General features: G+C 41.4%; 1 protein-coding gene across 4 annotated transcripts in view; it reads left to right on the top strand.

Moving 5' to 3' along the window:
- The window catches only part of ZBTB20 (zinc finger and BTB domain containing 20), a 444040-nt gene that overhangs the window by 272540 nt on the left and 153506 nt on the right, over nt 1-17994 (top strand). For all 4 annotated transcript variants that reach the window (XM_031056601.1, XM_031056598.1, XM_031056600.1 and 1 more), the window contains exon 5: nt 10417-10517. The gene's annotated coding sequence lies outside the window, so the exon portion shown is untranslated. The remainder of the gene's footprint in view (nt 1-10416; nt 10518-17994) is intronic.

Here is a 17994-nt window from a genome sequence, read left to right as displayed (position 1 = left end):
CAGGAGGAGAGGGAATTTAGGAGAACAGATTATTGCTGCAGAAGAACATTGACTCTTCGGCAGCAATAATCATAGAATCGTAGAATGGTTTGGGTTTGAAGGGATGTCTAGATCACCTAATTGCAACATTGCCATGGGCAGGGACACCTTCTACTGGACCAGGCTGCTCAAAGCCCCATCGAGCCTGGTTTACAATGCTTTCAGGGATGGACTATCCACAGCATCTCTGTGCAACCTGTGCCACTGCCTGACTAGCCTCGTCACAGAGAATTCTTCCTCATATCAATTTAAATCTACGCTCTCTCAGTTTAAAACCATTACCCTTTGACCTATTACTTCATGCCTTTGTAAAAAGTCCCTCACTATCTTTTTTGTCAGCCCCATTTAGGTACCAGAAGGCTGCTCTGAGGTCTCCACAGAGCTTCCTCTTCTCTGGGCTGAACAACCCCAGCTCTTTCAATCTGCCATCACAGAAGTGCTCCAGACCTCTAAGCATCTTCATGGCTCTCCTCCTGACTTGTTTCAATGGAGTGGAAAACCGCAGAGTCTTGCTGCTTGGTTTTCTTAGAGCGCTCCCATTGCTTGTCAGGGTGCTGTCAGCTTCCCCAGATTTTCCTGCAGCAGGCCTGGCTGTTGTGGTGGCACCATCTTCCATTTCCCAGTCACGGGTGTCAGACAGCTGTGCTTCTGAGGTGGGAGGAGGCAGCCAGCGAGGAGCTGGGAGTGTTGGTGCTCACCCCACTTGCTGTCATTGCATTGAAGACAAATCCTATGGGACAGCCCAGGGCAGTGGGGGCAGTAGAGCCTTGCAGGAATCCTTAACTGTGGGAAAGAGGGAGGAAATGGCTCATGGAGCCCCACCTACAAGTGGCTCTGTGCAGAAGGACTCGCTGAAGCTGTATTTTTAACACAGTTGGGTATAAATGACCCATTTTTACCTCTGCATACATCATCTGCATCATCCCTTCACTTCCTTCCTCTTTAAGTGATGTGTTATGCATAGATTTGTCATTTACACTCCAACTGCATTTTGCATTATTACATTTTAATGATATTTGAAGTTCTTGCATACATATTTGAGTTCCTGATATAAATGAAAAAAGAGAAATAATCAGCATACTTGGTTTATCTGATGGCATAAAAATGTTCTATCATAACTTTGGCAATTTCTTGAGTAAGATCAAGCACAAGATCAAATACTAAGAGAGGATCCAAGTACATCTGTCTATCTCAATGTCTCTTAAGTTAGGGTTTTTCAAAGTCAACAGCTCAATTTTGCAGTTCGGCACCATGTGTACCTCAGATCAAAATATATTTAACCAACTCTCCCCCTTAAGCTTTGTAACTTGTGGTTTGGGTTAAAATGAAACAGAGGTCTGAGTAGTCCTTGACTCTCACTATTTTTTTGTGAGTGAACATCTCACTTACAAACAAAGCATATTGGCTTTGTTTAAGGATGCTCTGCGTGATCCAGAGGGTCTAACCTCCTCTATCCCATATCTCATGCAGACTTACAATCTGTTATAATCTATTAGGAATCTTGAGGCTTGAGGGCAGAATTTTGTGTAGGGATAAAAGATGCTTTCATGTTGGTGCTATGGGATATAATTTTTTTTTTAATTCTTTCTCTCATTCTCCCTTTCATGAAAATTCATTAATCTGTGACATTTAAAGACTCTGTCTGAGAGGTGTCTGGAGCAGCGGCCGGCTGCATACATCAATAGTTTCTCAGAGTCTGGCACTCTGTCAATATTTGGGGGCCTCAGTAACAGCACTTACATGCGCTGCCTGCCTGCCGTCACGCTCCTAGCGCGCCCATAAGAGTCTGAGTGAGGGGATATTAGCACGACAAGTCCTTTCACAACTGGCAGCACTTTAGAGACAAACTGCTTGGTAGGTATCTCTCCTCTTCCCTCCCCTCCTGTTTTCTGGCATGTCTGCTTTGTTTATCTGATGTGATTTATGTATTTACACACAAATATGCATCCTGTGAGGGGGCATCATAAATCCTGAGGCTAGAGGTGGTATTATGGCATTATCTATATAACAATGGAAATGGGTTGAAGCTGGATTTGGACCCAGAACCAGATTAAGCTTGGGTTGACTTCTGGGCCAGTTGAGTCAGGAACAGAGTTTTGTTTGGATTTCATGGTGCCAAAATCTTTAGAGTTCAGTTCCAAATAATGAGGATCTTGGACTAAAATATTACAGGAAGTGCTACTGTGGCAGTATTTCAACCAGCTCCAAACCAGAAGTGGAAAACAAGCCATTTCAAGACTTGGGTTCTATTCAAATCAAAACTGTTACAGCAGGTTCAGAATCCAGACCTTCTGTTCCTTTTTTTAATCCTATCCCACTGCATAAATTGGATTCACAGCTGAATATTACTCTGGATTATCCATGAAACCTCCCTGTTCAGAGTTAAGAAAACCACGGAAGCAAAATGCAACATATTATTTGTTTCTCTGGTGGAATGGGAAGTACAGTAAAATAAATTTGAATTCGCAGATGTTTATTGATATCCTCCTTCCCCCTTTTGTCTGGTTGGAGCATTATGGCTAGAGAGCAATCACTGTATTTTATGATACAGCCATGTTTATTTTCTCTTTACCTGTTGTGCTTTACCTCTTGCTTATTATGTTACTGGATAGGCCTCTGAAACCAGAGAAGTGAAAGGCCACTGTGTCTGGAAGTTTGCACTGGCTTTTTAGAGATGACTTGTGGACAGAAATCAGGCCATGAAACTCTGTCTGAATCTTCCCACTTCTAGGTCTCCTCAGAATACTATTTTTTTTCAACCTATTTTATGCCATATATACTAAAAGGAGATTAAGGGATAGAGGCAAAGTAAGCCCCACATTATGAACATTTTCCTGAATGAATTTTGGGACCAAATTCTTCGACAAATATATTTGAATCAGAAGCTCTCTGAAATCACTTCCTTATCTTTCCTACTTTGCAAGTCCAGTAACACCAGCCAGTGCTCCTTAGCTGTGACCTCCAGCACATCCTCCAATGCTAGCTTGAATTGACAACTTCTTCATCCTTTTCCAATAATGTTCAAAAACCTTTTTTTCAACAAATTTCCCCTGGTAGCACCTGCAAAAATTTGGCACGATAACAAAATAGACAAAATTATTGTGTTGTAGCTACCTTGCAAGAGTAAGTTGGCAACAAAAATAGCTAACTACCATTTCTCAGTAATTTCTTTGCTTGTTTTAGCACTGTCTCATCTGCTGCCTTTATCTTGATTTTTCCCTTACTCCGACTACAGCTGCATCTGATCTCCATTTTCCTGTTTGTGTCCCAGAGCACCTGCAGTTATAGAGTATTTTGTCACCTGTTGGAAAAAAAGGAAAACCCTGTGAAAGTTTACAAATGTTTCTGCAGAGGCAGTGAGTAACAAGGGATGCATTTATCCCTGCTTCAGGCGGAGCAGCAGTGAGAAAACAAACAGGCTGAAGGCTTCTGAGCATGCTGGAGATGCATCTGGCTAGATGGCAGCAATGGCCAATAAGTGAAGTCAATCGACAGGGAGAAGGATTTATTTTTAATGACAATAATTTCTCCTTTAGTAGGGTGGGGGGGACACATGTATGCTGAGGAGAGTGGTGGCCTGCAAGTGCTGCCCTTGGGCAGAGCAGGACTGCCCTGGCACTGGCTGGCTCGGGCTGTTCTCTCTCAGCCCCTCGCAGGAGCCGTGGCTGAGGTGCAGCCTCGGGGCTGGGAAAGGGCAGTGGGGTCTTCTGGAGCTGAGCAGCAGCCCCAGGGATGGAGATAACTAGCATGAGGTTAAAGCTGCCATGGGACTCCAGGACCCTGGAGGCACCCATGATCAGGCCCCTAGGGCAGGAATCCTTGTCCTACGTGCTCCACAGTTCCTTCCTTCTCAGAGTGTGCTTTACGCTGCCTTTCACAGTCCCAGCAGAGGAGCGCGCGAGCTCAGCGTAACCCACGCGCCCTTTGTACCCAGGGAGTACATCTCAAGGCATAATGGGGCACATTTGAATTCTGTCCCCAGTGTTTCAAAAACGTGACTGACTTTATTGTCAGTGACAGCCATGTATGCTCTGAGAAACCTCCCCACCCCCAGCCCCGAGTGCTCTGTGTTGAAGATGAAGAGTTCATAGTATCGCAGTCCTTTCTGTTTCTGTGGTGTTTATTTTCCAACAAGCTCCAGCTGTCTTTCAACTAGGCAATCTGGCCTTGTGAGATGCGCAGGGTCCTCAAAAGAGAGGCAGGCACACCTCTTCCCCGCAGTCCCACAGCTGTTTCCACCCCTCTGCAGATACTGAACTTGCATTTCCCATTCCTCCTGGTGATAATTGTGTGCCTAGAGCCCTGCACAGGGAATTTGAAGGTTGCCTGTGAGGCTTTCCACTTTTTCAAGCTCTTTCAATCCAACTAGTCTCCTTCCCTGGAGGGAAGAGAGGATTTGTCCCCAACAATGGGGGTACAAAAGTGCTGAGGGGATCTTGGGTTTCAGGCTTCATTCATTACATGTCCCTGTTGGTTCCTGGTAGCTGTAAACGAGATGCTTTCTTTGAGTGCTGAAATTGATGAAGCAGGAAAAATCCAGGCTTGCTGTCCGTTCATATTTTACATCTATTAATAAGTAATTAATTGAAAAAGAAACTGATGTTCCCACGATGGGCTGCTAAATATATGCAAGTGCAACTATTGGCATTAAAAAGAGATTTGACTGCAGTTGAGGAGTTATTTATATTTTAGTAAATCATGTAGGCCCCAGTTGAGATGAGCAGTCTCATCATTGTTTTAGGCTTTTTAGGCACTGCACAGACCTGCTGTAGGAGGTGCATGTAACCCCAACAAGCTCAGAGACTGCAGAGACAAACTGTGGTCAGAGAGACCACCATAAAAAAAACAGATAATAACTCATCTTGGGTGCAAAGATGGGGACTGAATCAAGAAGGGAATGCAGATCCCCTGCTTCCCTATTCTTTCATTAAGTCAAGAGCTGGTTGACTCACAATTCAGCCCTTAGATTTAAATCTGGGTAAAAACTGTTGAATTAAATTTTTAATTTGCTGAAAGATGCTCACCTGAGATATGGATTAACCAAAATTATGCAAGGAAAAAAAAATAAACTAAGAAGAAAATAAAAAGTTTTGGAAAGCCAGAAGATTTTGTTTTGATATTTCTAAACAAGGTTTCTGGTTTTGTTTTGAGACTTAGTCAATTTTAATTGAAATATATTGAACACAAACAAAAAAACTAACCCGTTTCATTAAACACATAGATGATTTTTGTTTGGGTTTTTTTTTTTTTCTCCTCTCCATGTTCTCAGTTTGGTCAGCTAGCCAAATAAATCAGCTATTTGCACAACTGTAGTTCTAATTAGAATGTTGGGCCCTGGGGACTTGGGCTATATATTTCAATACAGTACATATTTATAATAGCAAGTGCCCTGCCTGGTACTCCATATATAATAATAGCAAGCAGTCAAGTGCACTGGGCAGATGGGGGCACTAGGGAAGACCCAGTGCCTTTTAGCTCTTCAGATTTTTACTTTCAGTGGTAGTTATATTTTGGAGGGTATTGCTTACAAGATAAAATTTGCATTTATTTGAGCAACTCACAAATGGGATTCACTGCAAAGCTATCATTAAAGGGAAATAATGCAGAAGAAGGAACAAAGGGTACGTTCTCAGCCAAGGCTGACATGTAGACACTTTCAGAGATCCTTGACACCATAGGAAAAATGCTGTTTTCTCACTCTACTGTGACCTCCCAAAATCCTGAAAACCAAGCAGTTCAGTACAGGGGCCTATCATAAAGTGCTGTGACTGTTCAGTTGTATTTTTGTCTATTTGGAGTGTTTCTACCTTGCAAGCAGTGTGGTCATTTCTGTGATCATTCCTGTCTAGAAGCAGTTTCCTCTATTCCACTTCAAAGCTGCAGAGCCCATTTTCTGTGAATGGCTTCCAAGGAGGAGGACTCTGACATCAGGAATTCCTGATGTGCTTTTTGCTTGTGCAAGTTTTGCCACTCTACTGTAGATAGCTCGTAGGAGCTAAAGGAGTCACTTGAAGTTTGGCTGTATGTTACTCTTCCTCAGCTTCTTTCACTAATCTGGTTTGGTGTTTTCTCTGTTTGCATGTGTCCATGAGCAATAAACCCATAAATTTATTCAGCCTTATAACCATGTTAAAGAAGCTCTAAAACATCTCCCCCTCTAAGTAGAGGGGGAGATGTTTTCTTCCCAGCACAGCCAGTGTGGTATTCATCCTGCTTTTTCTTGCAGTACAGCCTTAGCTGTGGCTCCCAGAGCACTCTGCCACCCTGTCTGCAGTGCCTCATGCTGTGATTTGGCAGTGGTGATGCTCCCTCCAGGTGATTTCTCTGCGGTGTGCAGGGCCAATGCTGGTTTTGGTGCTGCTCCAGTCCCAGCTGAAGGGCTCAGGTGTACTTCTCATATGATCTTCATGTAATGAGACAGACTTCTTCCTATGAACCTGTAGTGGGTGTGTGGGGGAGGAATGTGCCTTAGGATTGCTAGGCCTTGACTGCCAAGTCAAAATTTACAGAAGTTACAGAATTTTCTGAGTTGGGAGGGGCCCACAAGGATCATCAAGTCCAACTCTTAAGTGAAGGGCCCACAGAGGGATTAAACCCACAATCTAGGTATTACTAGCACTATACTCTAACCAGCTGGCCTAATCTCAGGGTCAAGTCCTTGAAGATTAGGATCAGGCTTTCTAGTGGAGAATTCTTTAAGTTTCACTTTCCCTTGACTGAAGAGTTGTCACTGTACAATGCGCCAGTCTTGGTCTGATAGTTCAGCTGCAGAATGACACCCAACTAGGGAGCCATGGATAAAATCTAAGAAATGACCAAGCCCTCTCTGACTCCCCACAAGTATGCTTTGGTGAGGTTGGCTTTATGCAGACTTCTGGAAACTTCTTTTGACATCTGTGAGGGCCTCATATTACTCAGTCCTTACCTTCAGAAGTCTGGGGCATTACTGGACAAAACAAGGGTCTGCTCCAAGCTGTCAGATTTCTTTCTCCATTACCTCCCAGCTGCCCCATTTAATATATGGCTGATGGTGAATATCTGATGGTGAATAAAGCACTGAAACAGGTTGTTAAGAGAGGTGGTGGGTGCCTCATCCCTGGAAGTATTCAAGATCAGATTGGACAGAGTTCTGAGCAAGCTGATCTGGTTGAAGAGAGGGATCCCTGCTCGCTTTAGGAGGGATGGACTAGATGACCTTTAAGGGTCCCTTCCAACTCAGACGATTCTATGATTATGATTCTGTGGTAGATACCACAGGATTCAAGATAAGGAGAATGTGGTAGGAAAAAAGGTAGATAAGATAGGTGGAGACTTGACATGGGGAGCTGAAAGTAGGCTGCAATATTCAGGAGGGTGGGCAGGCATTTTTCCTTAGTACATATCACAGAATCATGCATATAGGGGTCTGCCTCTACTAGTCTTTCTTTGTTCAGGAGCTCCACTGTTAGATTCCAGTGGTCCTAGCACTCAACCCAAACATTCCCGTGAAAAAGAAACACAGGTCCTCCTGATGTTGGTGCCAGTGGCCTGGGGTACAAAATTGTGGAGAAGTGAAATTTTTATTTCTGGTTGTTACTGTTCTCTTTGTGCGCTTACTGCTACAGTACCAGGCAAAGGTTTGTCTAGACCAGAGCTCAGGCCTACTTACTTTCCTCATAATCCATTTCCTTTTGCCAACAGCAGTGGCTTATGTGGCTAAGTCAGAAGGGAATGCTCCCATCACAGGCAGCCTCTTTTCTATGATCTTCATTAAGCTTTGGGCCATTAACTCAAGATGCGTGATTATTTTGTTTGTTCGAACAGCAAGACAAGCAGAGTCTCCTCTGAGTGTTTCTTTCAAGCAAACCAGCATGACTGAAAACTGGGAGTTTGCCAGAAAGCGTTACGTGAAATAGTAGTGGCAGGTTCATCTTAGTGTGGGCGGAGAGGGAGCGATGTACCCTCTCTTTTACTACTTCAAACATGCAGTGTCCATATGCCATAGTTGAGTTGGTTTATGGTTGGAGAATGAAGGATACTACTCCGTCTCCTTCGTGCAAACACTGTGTGAGTGCTGTGGAATATAGAATCCTAGGGACGTGAGTATCAGCTGTTGCTGCAGTCCAAACACACAGCATCAGCATGCAGTATGCTATAGACAGTACCGTTTTCCTCCTTTATATTTAGTGTTAGTACACAGAGCCAAATACTAAAAGGGGGGTGGGTGGGTCACATGATGAAATTAATACCATTAATTATTTAGAAACAATCAAAGGAAATACAAGACATCTGGCTTTAAGCCCAAACAACTCATGGCACTGCTGTTGCCTTGTAACCTCATCAGCTCTCAGTCCAGTCATCTCTCTTCTTTCATTATGAACACAGGAGATGCTTCCCCCCTACCCCCCCTTCCCCACCCCTCTTTCCTGCCTTATTTCTGGCAGCTTGGAACACAGATCACAAGACTGAACTATATAGTTTACTGATTTTGTGTGTATAAACCCTGATTAGTTCTGTGGTGAAAAGGCATCCCCCCACATCCCCATGCTATACAAAAGTGTTTGATTAGCAATGTGTTGCAGACATAGGTCACATTTTTCTCCTCATCTTGATATTGGGGAGTAGCTGCTGTAGGAGGAAAAGGCACTGTTGATGCTGTAGTGCTAAAAGTCATCAAGCACACGTGTTGCAGTAGGCTGTGCACAACATGCGGTGAGAGACGGTTCCTGCCCTGAAGAGGGGAAGCTCTGCGTAGGCAAAAAACTGGAGCAGAGCAAACATCACAGCAAATGGAGGTGTTGTGCCCATGATTCTGCAAGAGGACTGTGGCAGACCCAGTCCACTGGCCTTGGCATTCACCTCCCCCTGGCTGAAGACAGTGGTCTTATCCTTTGTAGCCATGGCCAGATGTTTTTTCATAAGACTGATCTTTTCAGTGGAAATGTTTTTTCTTGAAATGAAAATTTTCTTGGGGAATAACTGTTTTACCCAAGAAAAGTCAAATAAATATTTGCCAACTGCTGGTTCTGAAAGACTCATTACTCTCTTTTTCCCCCTCCTTTTTCCAGGTAGTTGAAGAAAAAATTCTGTTTTGTTTATCTGAAAGGTGTGTTTTTGTGGAAAGCTCTTCACATAAGGAAAAAAGACACACTTCACTGATTCTTCCAACTCAAGAATAGAACACTTTGGGGTCCTTTTCCCTCAAGTGATTATATCATCATGATAAGATAGTTCCATTTTCCCTTCAGCTTAGTCTTTCTTAGTATAAATGATTTAATACAGTTTTATTATGAGGCTCTCATCTTCCGTTGGCAAATTAGTACATACAACTTCTTGAAATGGTTTTACTGGGGCAAAGCAAAGTTTTTGCTGGTCATTCTACTTTTCTGTGCGTCGGTGAATGTGGGCCCATTTGATGGCTCAAATGCTGATGTATTGAAGTCATTCTCATTACATCTTTGTTTGTGGAGAAGCACTTTCATTTTCTTTCTTTTCTTGCTTTAATCCAAAAAGCACGGATTCACTGACTGCTCTCTTAATGGCTGTTGGGACTTGCTTTGAAGAGCTCTTATTTTATGAAAAGGCACTGAGACTTCTGTCACAGTAAGCATCTCCTGGCAGTCTTTACCTGCTCTTGACTATTATTTTGAAGATGCACATTCCCAATTATCTGTGAAAAAGTATTGAAATATACTTTCTTCGTTCTGGGAAGCTTGCTTTAGACTTCTGCTCTCTATTGTTTGTAGTATTCCATAGCCTACTCTTGTCCTCAGGAAATGATGGCATCAGTTGAACATATTGGGTGTGATTTTTTGAAATATGCAGTTACCCACATTTGGTTCTTTCTGCATTCAGTGTGTGTTAACACTGCCTTCAACAAAGGCAGAGTTAGGCCTATGCAGAAGGCTTTAAAATCTGAAAATGAAACCCACCTCTTGCACTGTGGGCTATTTGCAGGCAAGAACATATGTTATGAGTGCTTCTGCTGCTTTTCAGGGTGTTTGTTAAAGGTGCTTAGACTCTTCTCTGAGTAATGGAGTAGTTAGTTTTGATGCTGTGATAGATTTGTTTCTTTTATATTATCCCTTTATCACGTAAAGATATTTTATCTCCTGGAACTAAATGTAAACAAAAATTCTAATAAACTAAAAAACCCCAAACAAACAAACAAAAAAACTGCTGGTTAAAAAAACCCACAACCTCTTAGATTAAGCTGTTCCAAGGTTTTGTTTATTGGTTTCCTTATATGAAAGCCAGTACTTTTTGTTTTCCTTAGATGTAGCCATTTAGTACAGTTTCTTGTTTACATAAAACTTACAGTTTTATTTTCCTTTTTTCTTCTCTCTTTTCTCTTTTCCCTTTCCTGACATCTGCATCGCATGTTGATGTCAAGAGCAGCAGTGGTTGGCAGTTTTCCTCAACTTTGCGAGAGAGAGAGAGATTGTGTTGGAATGAAACCTTGCTCTGCATACAGCCTGCTTGAGATGCAGCATTGAAAGGTATAATCTCATTTTCTGTCTTGAAACCAGAGATGAAAACCACAAACAGGTAGAAATCTCGGTGCCAAACCACCTGTTGGGTTGCAGCCGAAAAGCCTTTGGCAATACTTTCCTCACTGTATCCAGTTGGAACAGTTACACGGCTGATTCCCACAGTATCTGTCTGTACCTGCGAGTTTGGTAAAGAGGCTAATTCATTGGAGAAGGTTGGGACTGAAATTCAGTTAGAGCCAGCATGGCAAAGAATCTTGTGCTATTAGTCTTGCTTTTTGCCTGGAGTAGCATGCATCACTCGTACAACTCAGTTCAGCATTGAAAATACCAATCCTGAAGTCACATGCTGTGTATTAGAGAGAAAAATGAGATTTGTTGAAACAGCTTTGTGTGGAGTCCAGATCTGCAATAGCATGATATCCTGGAGGTCACAATTGAGGTGACTGGATGAAACTGTGAAGACAAAAGTTGTGAAATACCCTGCCGGCAGCATCAGTGCTTCATCTTTTGAGGGTATTACAATTCAGAAAACCACTTGAAATCAAGTTAAAATGCTATCCTTGAACTGCTACACATATGCTCCCTGTGACATACGCATTACAGAAACAGCCACTGTGTGTTAATATGGCATTACAATTTTGGACTCCACCCACAAAAATTAATAACATTCTTCAAACAAGAGTGATGTAGGATGCTGACACATTTAAGCCCATATGTTCTTGGACTTGTGTCCTCCAGTGCATGAGAGAACTAGAAATCCCATAATTTTTCTTATTTCCTGTAAAGCCATGCTGGTAAAATAGTAGAATATAAGTGCTGGCAGGCTGGCAGGGTTTGGACCATGAATAGCTGAATGGTAGAGCCATATTTTATACTTTTACATGCTCTTATGTGTCCTATTCTGTTAGTGGTACTAGTTGACTTTCATGGGTTTGCACAACCATAATTTAGAACAGATTTGGGCCACACTATTTATGTTTGTGCAGATTGCCTCATGTTTGTGAAACAATTATTTCCTGTGAATCTGTAGCATTGTCCAGTGTTGCGAAATGCTTTCATATGTATATATGACTGGTTAAAACATGAAATGTGTTTTGAAGCAACATGACAAAGAGCAGTAAAATCTGCACAGTAACTGAGCTTTACTTGGCTGTCCATATAATGTCCAATTAATGCGGTTACTGTGCTCTGAAGTCTCTCCAAGGCTGAATAAGACATGCTGTGGCCTTGTAAAAGATGCAGTTTTTCCCTGAATTTTCTAAAGATTTCCGTTACAGATGCTACAATGACATGAGGACAGTGTAATCTGTATCTTTAGTAGCAGTAACAATGCAGGGTGTGAAGTATATCCCCAAAATCTGAAGGTGTGAATTCTAACCCATCAGCGAGCTGTGTGAGAATTCTATAGAGTAAAACCTAATTCTGTGCTGAAGAGGAACACTGTGAACACCCAGCATAAAATAGAAGATGTTCTGTTCTCTACTGCACTGTCTTGAGCCAAACTTGGGATCTAAAAGCCAAGCGAGGTTCTTTCATCACCAGTCATAAAGATGCTCTAAGTCAGATTGTCCCCTCAGGCTATATTTTGACAATGTAGTAAATTGAGCTTTGGGAACTTTCTACCAGATCGAGAACTCTGTCACCTCAAAATGCAAAGCACGGATCCATTATAAATTCTCTGATGAAGTTTTAAAAATATATTTTGATGTGTTGACTTCTAGCAGCAAGCTCTGTGCCTTATCTGATACCTTTTGTTCCTTGCTGCTAGTGTTAACACATAGAAGGGCTGGCAGAAATGGCATCTCGTGCCCTCACATGATCCAGGTGAAGTCTGTACTGTGGAGTTATACATTAGTGCAGTCTGTTAAAGTTTCAATGGTAAAGCACCATCAACTCAGTTACTTCCCTGCATTTTGTTGTCTTTTGTTTCTTCCCTCGGTCCTGGAAGGTGGCACAGGCATCAGGAAGTACAAAACTTAATTTATGTTACAAATGGAATCAGAAAATGTCGTGGATTTTGTATATGTGTACCAGCACTTCCAATCCCATGAACTGTGTTGAGAAGAGTGAAAAAACCTAAGTGCTGTTTCTTGCACAAAATGAAGACAGGGCGCTACAGAAAAAGTACATGGCCAAATTCCTTTTTGCCTAAACTGTAGAGAAACTAATGAACAGAGAAACCTTCAGCGTTTCGAGCTGAGGATGAGTTTGGCCAATATTAAAATTTGTCTAAAATTCTTATTGTTTTCTTCTGCCATCCTCCCCTTTGCTTTTCTCTGTTGTATGATGAATGTACCATGTCCACATCTTCTGACTGTAGCTTTGTGTTTAAAGCCACACGAGCACAATGAATGTCTTTAGTAAGTTATATTTCAGAACTCTTACAGGGAATGTGCAGTCTGGAAAGGCAGAGCTGATTGCAAAATCTTCAATTTCAGAAATGTTCTATATTTGAATGTATATTGTTTCCTTGACCTTGGTGTGCCAGAATGATTCTCAATCTGAGGATCTTGGTCTCCCTGGAAAGAGTAGGGGAAGTGGAGAGAAGAACTTTATAATGAAATTTTTGACACTGCTGTGTTTAAAACTTATTATTTCCTGGAGTTTTAAGGAGTGTTCAATTTGTTTTCCTTCCCTCTCTAACCTAATTAATTTTTAGGGATATGCCCAGGAATGCAATTTATAAGACAAATTAATTACATTATAAGTTGCTGTCATGGTATAAGCCTCCTTGTTTAAGGCAAATTTAAAATGTTTCTGTGTTCTTTCCATCTATAAATACTGATCTACCAGTGACAGTCTGTTTTCTTTATTTTTCGGAAAATTTTGTTGTCAATGTTGAAAATAGAAAAACATGAAGTTTAAAAAGGGGAAACATTGCTGTAATTCAGCTGTGGCTAGCAAAAACCTTCTGAAGTGGCACTAGCAGAGAGGTAGGGCTCTTTGGTTTGACTGTTTTGTCCTTAAAATAGCTTTTTGTAGAAAAGAGTCAAATAAAAACTAGTGTACCAGTCAACAGTTTTCCATTTACTGTAAAATGAAAACACTCACCCTCAAGAAAAAATTTTTAGGAAGGAAAAGCACATACCAGTTGCATTGCTCTGTTCAGGACTGTCCCAGCTGCAGTGTTTGTATTGGTGAAGCTGCTTAACCTTTTGAAGCCTGTGGATCGTTGTACTTTACAGCCTTTTTTTTCATATCCATGCAACCTACTGACTTCAGCAAGGTAGTACACACATTAAAACCTTTACCTTGGGCTTCCAGGGCTGTGCATTCTTTTCTGAAAGATTAAGGAGACATGAGGAATAATTGCTGCTCCTGGTAAAAGCAGTAGGCATTTTGAAAGCAGGAGCAAGTTTGCTGTAAATTCAGGCCAAAATAGAAGTTTGGAATTTATTTGGATTCCAAAGTTTCTCAGTAGCATTGCAGCTAGGTCCTTATTCCTGAAGTTGGATAGTGACACTGACTTTCCTTTTCACAGAGAATAAAATGCAGAAAATAGCTTAAATGGGGACAAAACAAAGTGTGGTGCATCTTTAGCTACTTTTGTTTTGATTAGATGGAATAATCCAAGACAGAGAACTTCGTTCATAAAACCATAGTAAACATAGCAAAACATCCCAACATAAATACAGCAGAGTATCTAAGCCAGAATGTCAATCTCAGCTTGTGCTCCAGTGCCTCTGCCTGGCATGGGCTTTCTGACCCCACCATGGCCAGGTTCCAGCTGCTCACCCCCTCCCTCAGCAGGATTTGGGGAGCATCTTTCAGAAAGTGTGAGGAACTGCCTGGGAAATTTGCCTCAGGAGATGATAGCAGGGAAAGGGTGTTGTGCAGGGAGAGTATTTTGAAACACTGGATGCACTTTTTTTAGTTTTCTATTTCCATCCTATGTTCCCAGCTTTTCTAAAGGAATCCTAAGTCATTTCAAAACAAAATTACTTCACTGGCAGTTGTGTGGCCCTCATGAATATGGTGAAGCCTGACACTCCCTGTCTCGTTTTTTCTGGAGGTGTTCAACTGTCTTTGGAATTTTGAAAATCTTCTTTCTATGTCCAGATAGCATTGTCTTTACTTAAAGATAAGGTTCAGAGGCAATTATAAAACATTTATTAGGTCTGCTCTAACTCTTTTTCCTTTTTTTTTTTTTGAGATGCTAAATTATTTTCTTTTCCTTACACAAATTATAGCAAACACAATGCTATCCCACAGTCCCCAGCTTCAGTTTTAAAATGGATCAAGTTTAGGTTCTGACATAATTGGCAGAGTACCATCGCTTTTCTACCCCTCCCTCAATCTGGGCCATAATTGTGGATATCCTGTGGACTGCAGCCCAGAGACTGCCAGTGCTGGGAGCATACGGAAGGGAAGAGATGATGGCAATAGCTCTGTAGCTTGACCTGACATTTGCATTGTTTCTCAGTCGCTCAGTGTGATGAGGGGAGCAGAGGGTTTGGCATGAACTGTAAGAAACTGGCCATGATTTGGAGGAGCAGTCTCCCCTGCCTGGCTCTGATGTTATGAGTAGGTGTTGTTTGCACTTCAAAAAATATAATACAAAGAAGGGGTATTTTAAATAAAGGGAAAGAAAGCAAATAGATAGAGAAAGTCATACTCTAGGTAATCCCACTGCTTGCAATGAGGTTTCACTGGGGATGGATATTGACCCCATAAAATCCCTGGGTCACAGACAGCCTTATGACAGACCCTGATAGCTTTGTGAAGAGAGATTATGTCAAGCCCTCAAATTTGGAAACATAGCAATTCCTCTGTAGTAAGATTGCAAATGAACACCCATTTGGAGATTGCCAACATTATCACAGTTTGTCAGGGTGATCTCACAGCCCGCAAAGCGCCGTAAGAGATTGCTTTACAAGTTCTGAAAGATTAGAGCGTTGAAGTATGTGACACTGGAATGATGCTTTGATGCCTGGCTTTGTCAGTCAGCCAGACAAATAAATAATATCCAGTGTTTTTATTAGTGTAAAGCATAACAGGTAATAAAAATGTACGGAGACACACTTTCTTGTTGCAGCTACAGGGAGCATAGAAATGGATGCTAAGAGAAAATGGGATGTGTGAATGTCAAACCCCTCAAACAGGCAGTTGATTGTCTGTATGGGTCAGTAACTTACTGCTATTTCAGCAGGTACTAGTTCAAAGCATTAAAATTATTGCATGACTAAATGAAACAGCAGAAATATTTGGCATTTTAGGATTTTGGTCATCTAGAAAAGCATGAAAACATATATTCTTGTAAAATAAGGATGCAGTGTTAAGGGCCTGGGCTGCAGAAACTGTGGATTCCTCTCATGAGTTGTGAGAGAGAGCAATGTAGGAGCGCATGTAGGAAGTGGCATGGAATTAAACAGCAGAAGAGTGTAAAATCCAGCCTTTCTTTACAGCCTGGAATTGTGGAAAAGCTTTTGGGTAATATGGCATACTCAGATTTTTGTTAAGATCTCTTAAAACTTGAGAGATCAATGTGAGAATAGTCTACAAGCATGAAATTGGTGTTTGGGACTCTGTATAACAATTGAACATTTTAGGCTACCCTTTTCCAGATTTCTTCCACATTCAACCCAGATTTCCACAAAGGATGCCTAGTCTGAAAACCATTTGTCAAGCCTCAGATGAAAACTATTTGCACTGGTAAACTGTTCCAAACAAAGCAAATTTGTTAATCTTTGTGCTTTGATACAAAACACTGGTAGGTTTTTGTATATACCAGTGTTCCACCAAGGATGGAACATGGATCTGGTTTGTGTCAATTTTCAACCTTTAGACTTTGTGGAACAGAAGGTATAAGATGTATGTTTGTTGCACTCCTTCATTCTTAGAGAGCCACAAAGCTGTAATAATGTCAGATCAGCTACAAATTCCTGCTCCTCTGATCCACTTGTAGTTAGAAGATGATCATCTGCATTTGTCTCCCACTTGTAGACTGACTTACAGTTTGTCCTTGACTCTGGAGAGCTTTTGACCCCATTTCTCCATCCATAAGGGCAGCAGAGTCCTTGTGGGTACCCAGGCATTAGTTAATGATTGCTTACACAAACCTGGAGAAGCTTGGCTGAAAGACCTGGTATAAGGGCATAGAATTATTATGATTATTATTAGCTGAATTCCTAAACCTAGAATGTATTTGCACATGTAAGTAATTATGATGCACTTCAAGGCATTCTGTTTGTAATGCTTTGTAATGCTTTGCTCTCCATTTCCTACAAATCAAATTACTCAGGGATAGATTTGATTTCCACATCATTTTGAAAATATTTTCTTTTTCTTTTTTTAATTTCCTTTGTATTAATTTTTTTCAAAGTTCAAAACACAACCAACTGTGACTAAATGCATAAACCCAAACAAAAAACCCCTAAAGTATAACAAAATTAAAGACAGCCTAAGATGATATGCAGCAAACAATGTAAATCATACCTAACAAACGTGGTTGTAATAATATACCTTATCCATGTCTGATCCACTAATAACAAATACTTACTCAGAGAACAAATAACTCATTTTTCTTCTCAGAGAGAGAGAGGCAAGACCCAAATTCAAATTGTATCTTACAGTCTAAACAAATATGAAAAACCTGCCAAATCTTCTTATAGAAATCCCAACAATCTTCTATTTTCTTGGTATCTTTTGGGAATAAGGAGATTGGGAAGAGGGGAAAGAAAGGCCAGCTTTTACTGGAAATATGTGTCCTTATCCTGTAGCTATTCCATGAGAATTCATTGGTGCTTTCTGTTGAAAGGTTTCTCTTGCGGGTACTGGATTCAAACCAAAACCTGAAAGCACAGCCTGGGGTTATTTTTAATAATTTGGGATTTTCTCCTACCTTATAAAAAGTTTCTTCAGAGTGCTGGGTTGACAAACAGATTACAAGTGAAGTCTGGTCAGTTTATAAAGTTTGTTACAAGAATAAAGACTGTTATTAGAAATTAATGAATGCTTTCCTTTCTCCCTCATGTTAGAATAGGCTTTTGACATTTTCAAATTTTTTCTTTGCGGTTACATAAGCAATTCCTCTTTGCTTAACAGAATAGCACCATCTTCCCTGCATTACACTGTGGGTGTGGCAGCATCTTCCCCCTGGTCCCTTACCTGTCGTGGAGTCAGTTGGGTTTGGTTTAGTTCTGGTCCACAAGTTGCCACCGGTGGTAATTGGCACAACTAAGTGGGAAAAGGCAGATGTTCAGGTATCTTGCAAGCCATGGATCACCTTCCCTGCCAGACAGCACATATGTGGTGTTTGTGACCAGGTCCTGGCTCAGCTAGCTGCAGTGCCAGCTTTGCCACTTGCTCCATCGGCGTGCGAGGACCTCTGGCCTCGCTGCCTGCTGGAGAGAGCTCATGTCTAATGATGTTTAAAGAAGCTGAGGATTTTACCTCTCATGTTAGACTTTGGGGTAGAAAACAGTTGTCTGTTTCATGTCTCTTCTGTTGCCCTTGTTATCATGCACCTCGTTCTCCTCACTCC

This window comes from Geospiza fortis, unplaced genomic scaffold (genome assembly GCF_000277835.1).
Source record: "Geospiza fortis unplaced genomic scaffold, GeoFor_1.0 scaffold1, whole genome shotgun sequence".
NCBI lineage: Eukaryota > Metazoa > Chordata > Aves > Passeriformes > Thraupidae > Geospiza > Geospiza fortis.
The sequence above is the reverse complement of the archived record's forward strand: the minus strand, read 5'-3'. Positions and strand labels throughout refer to the sequence as shown.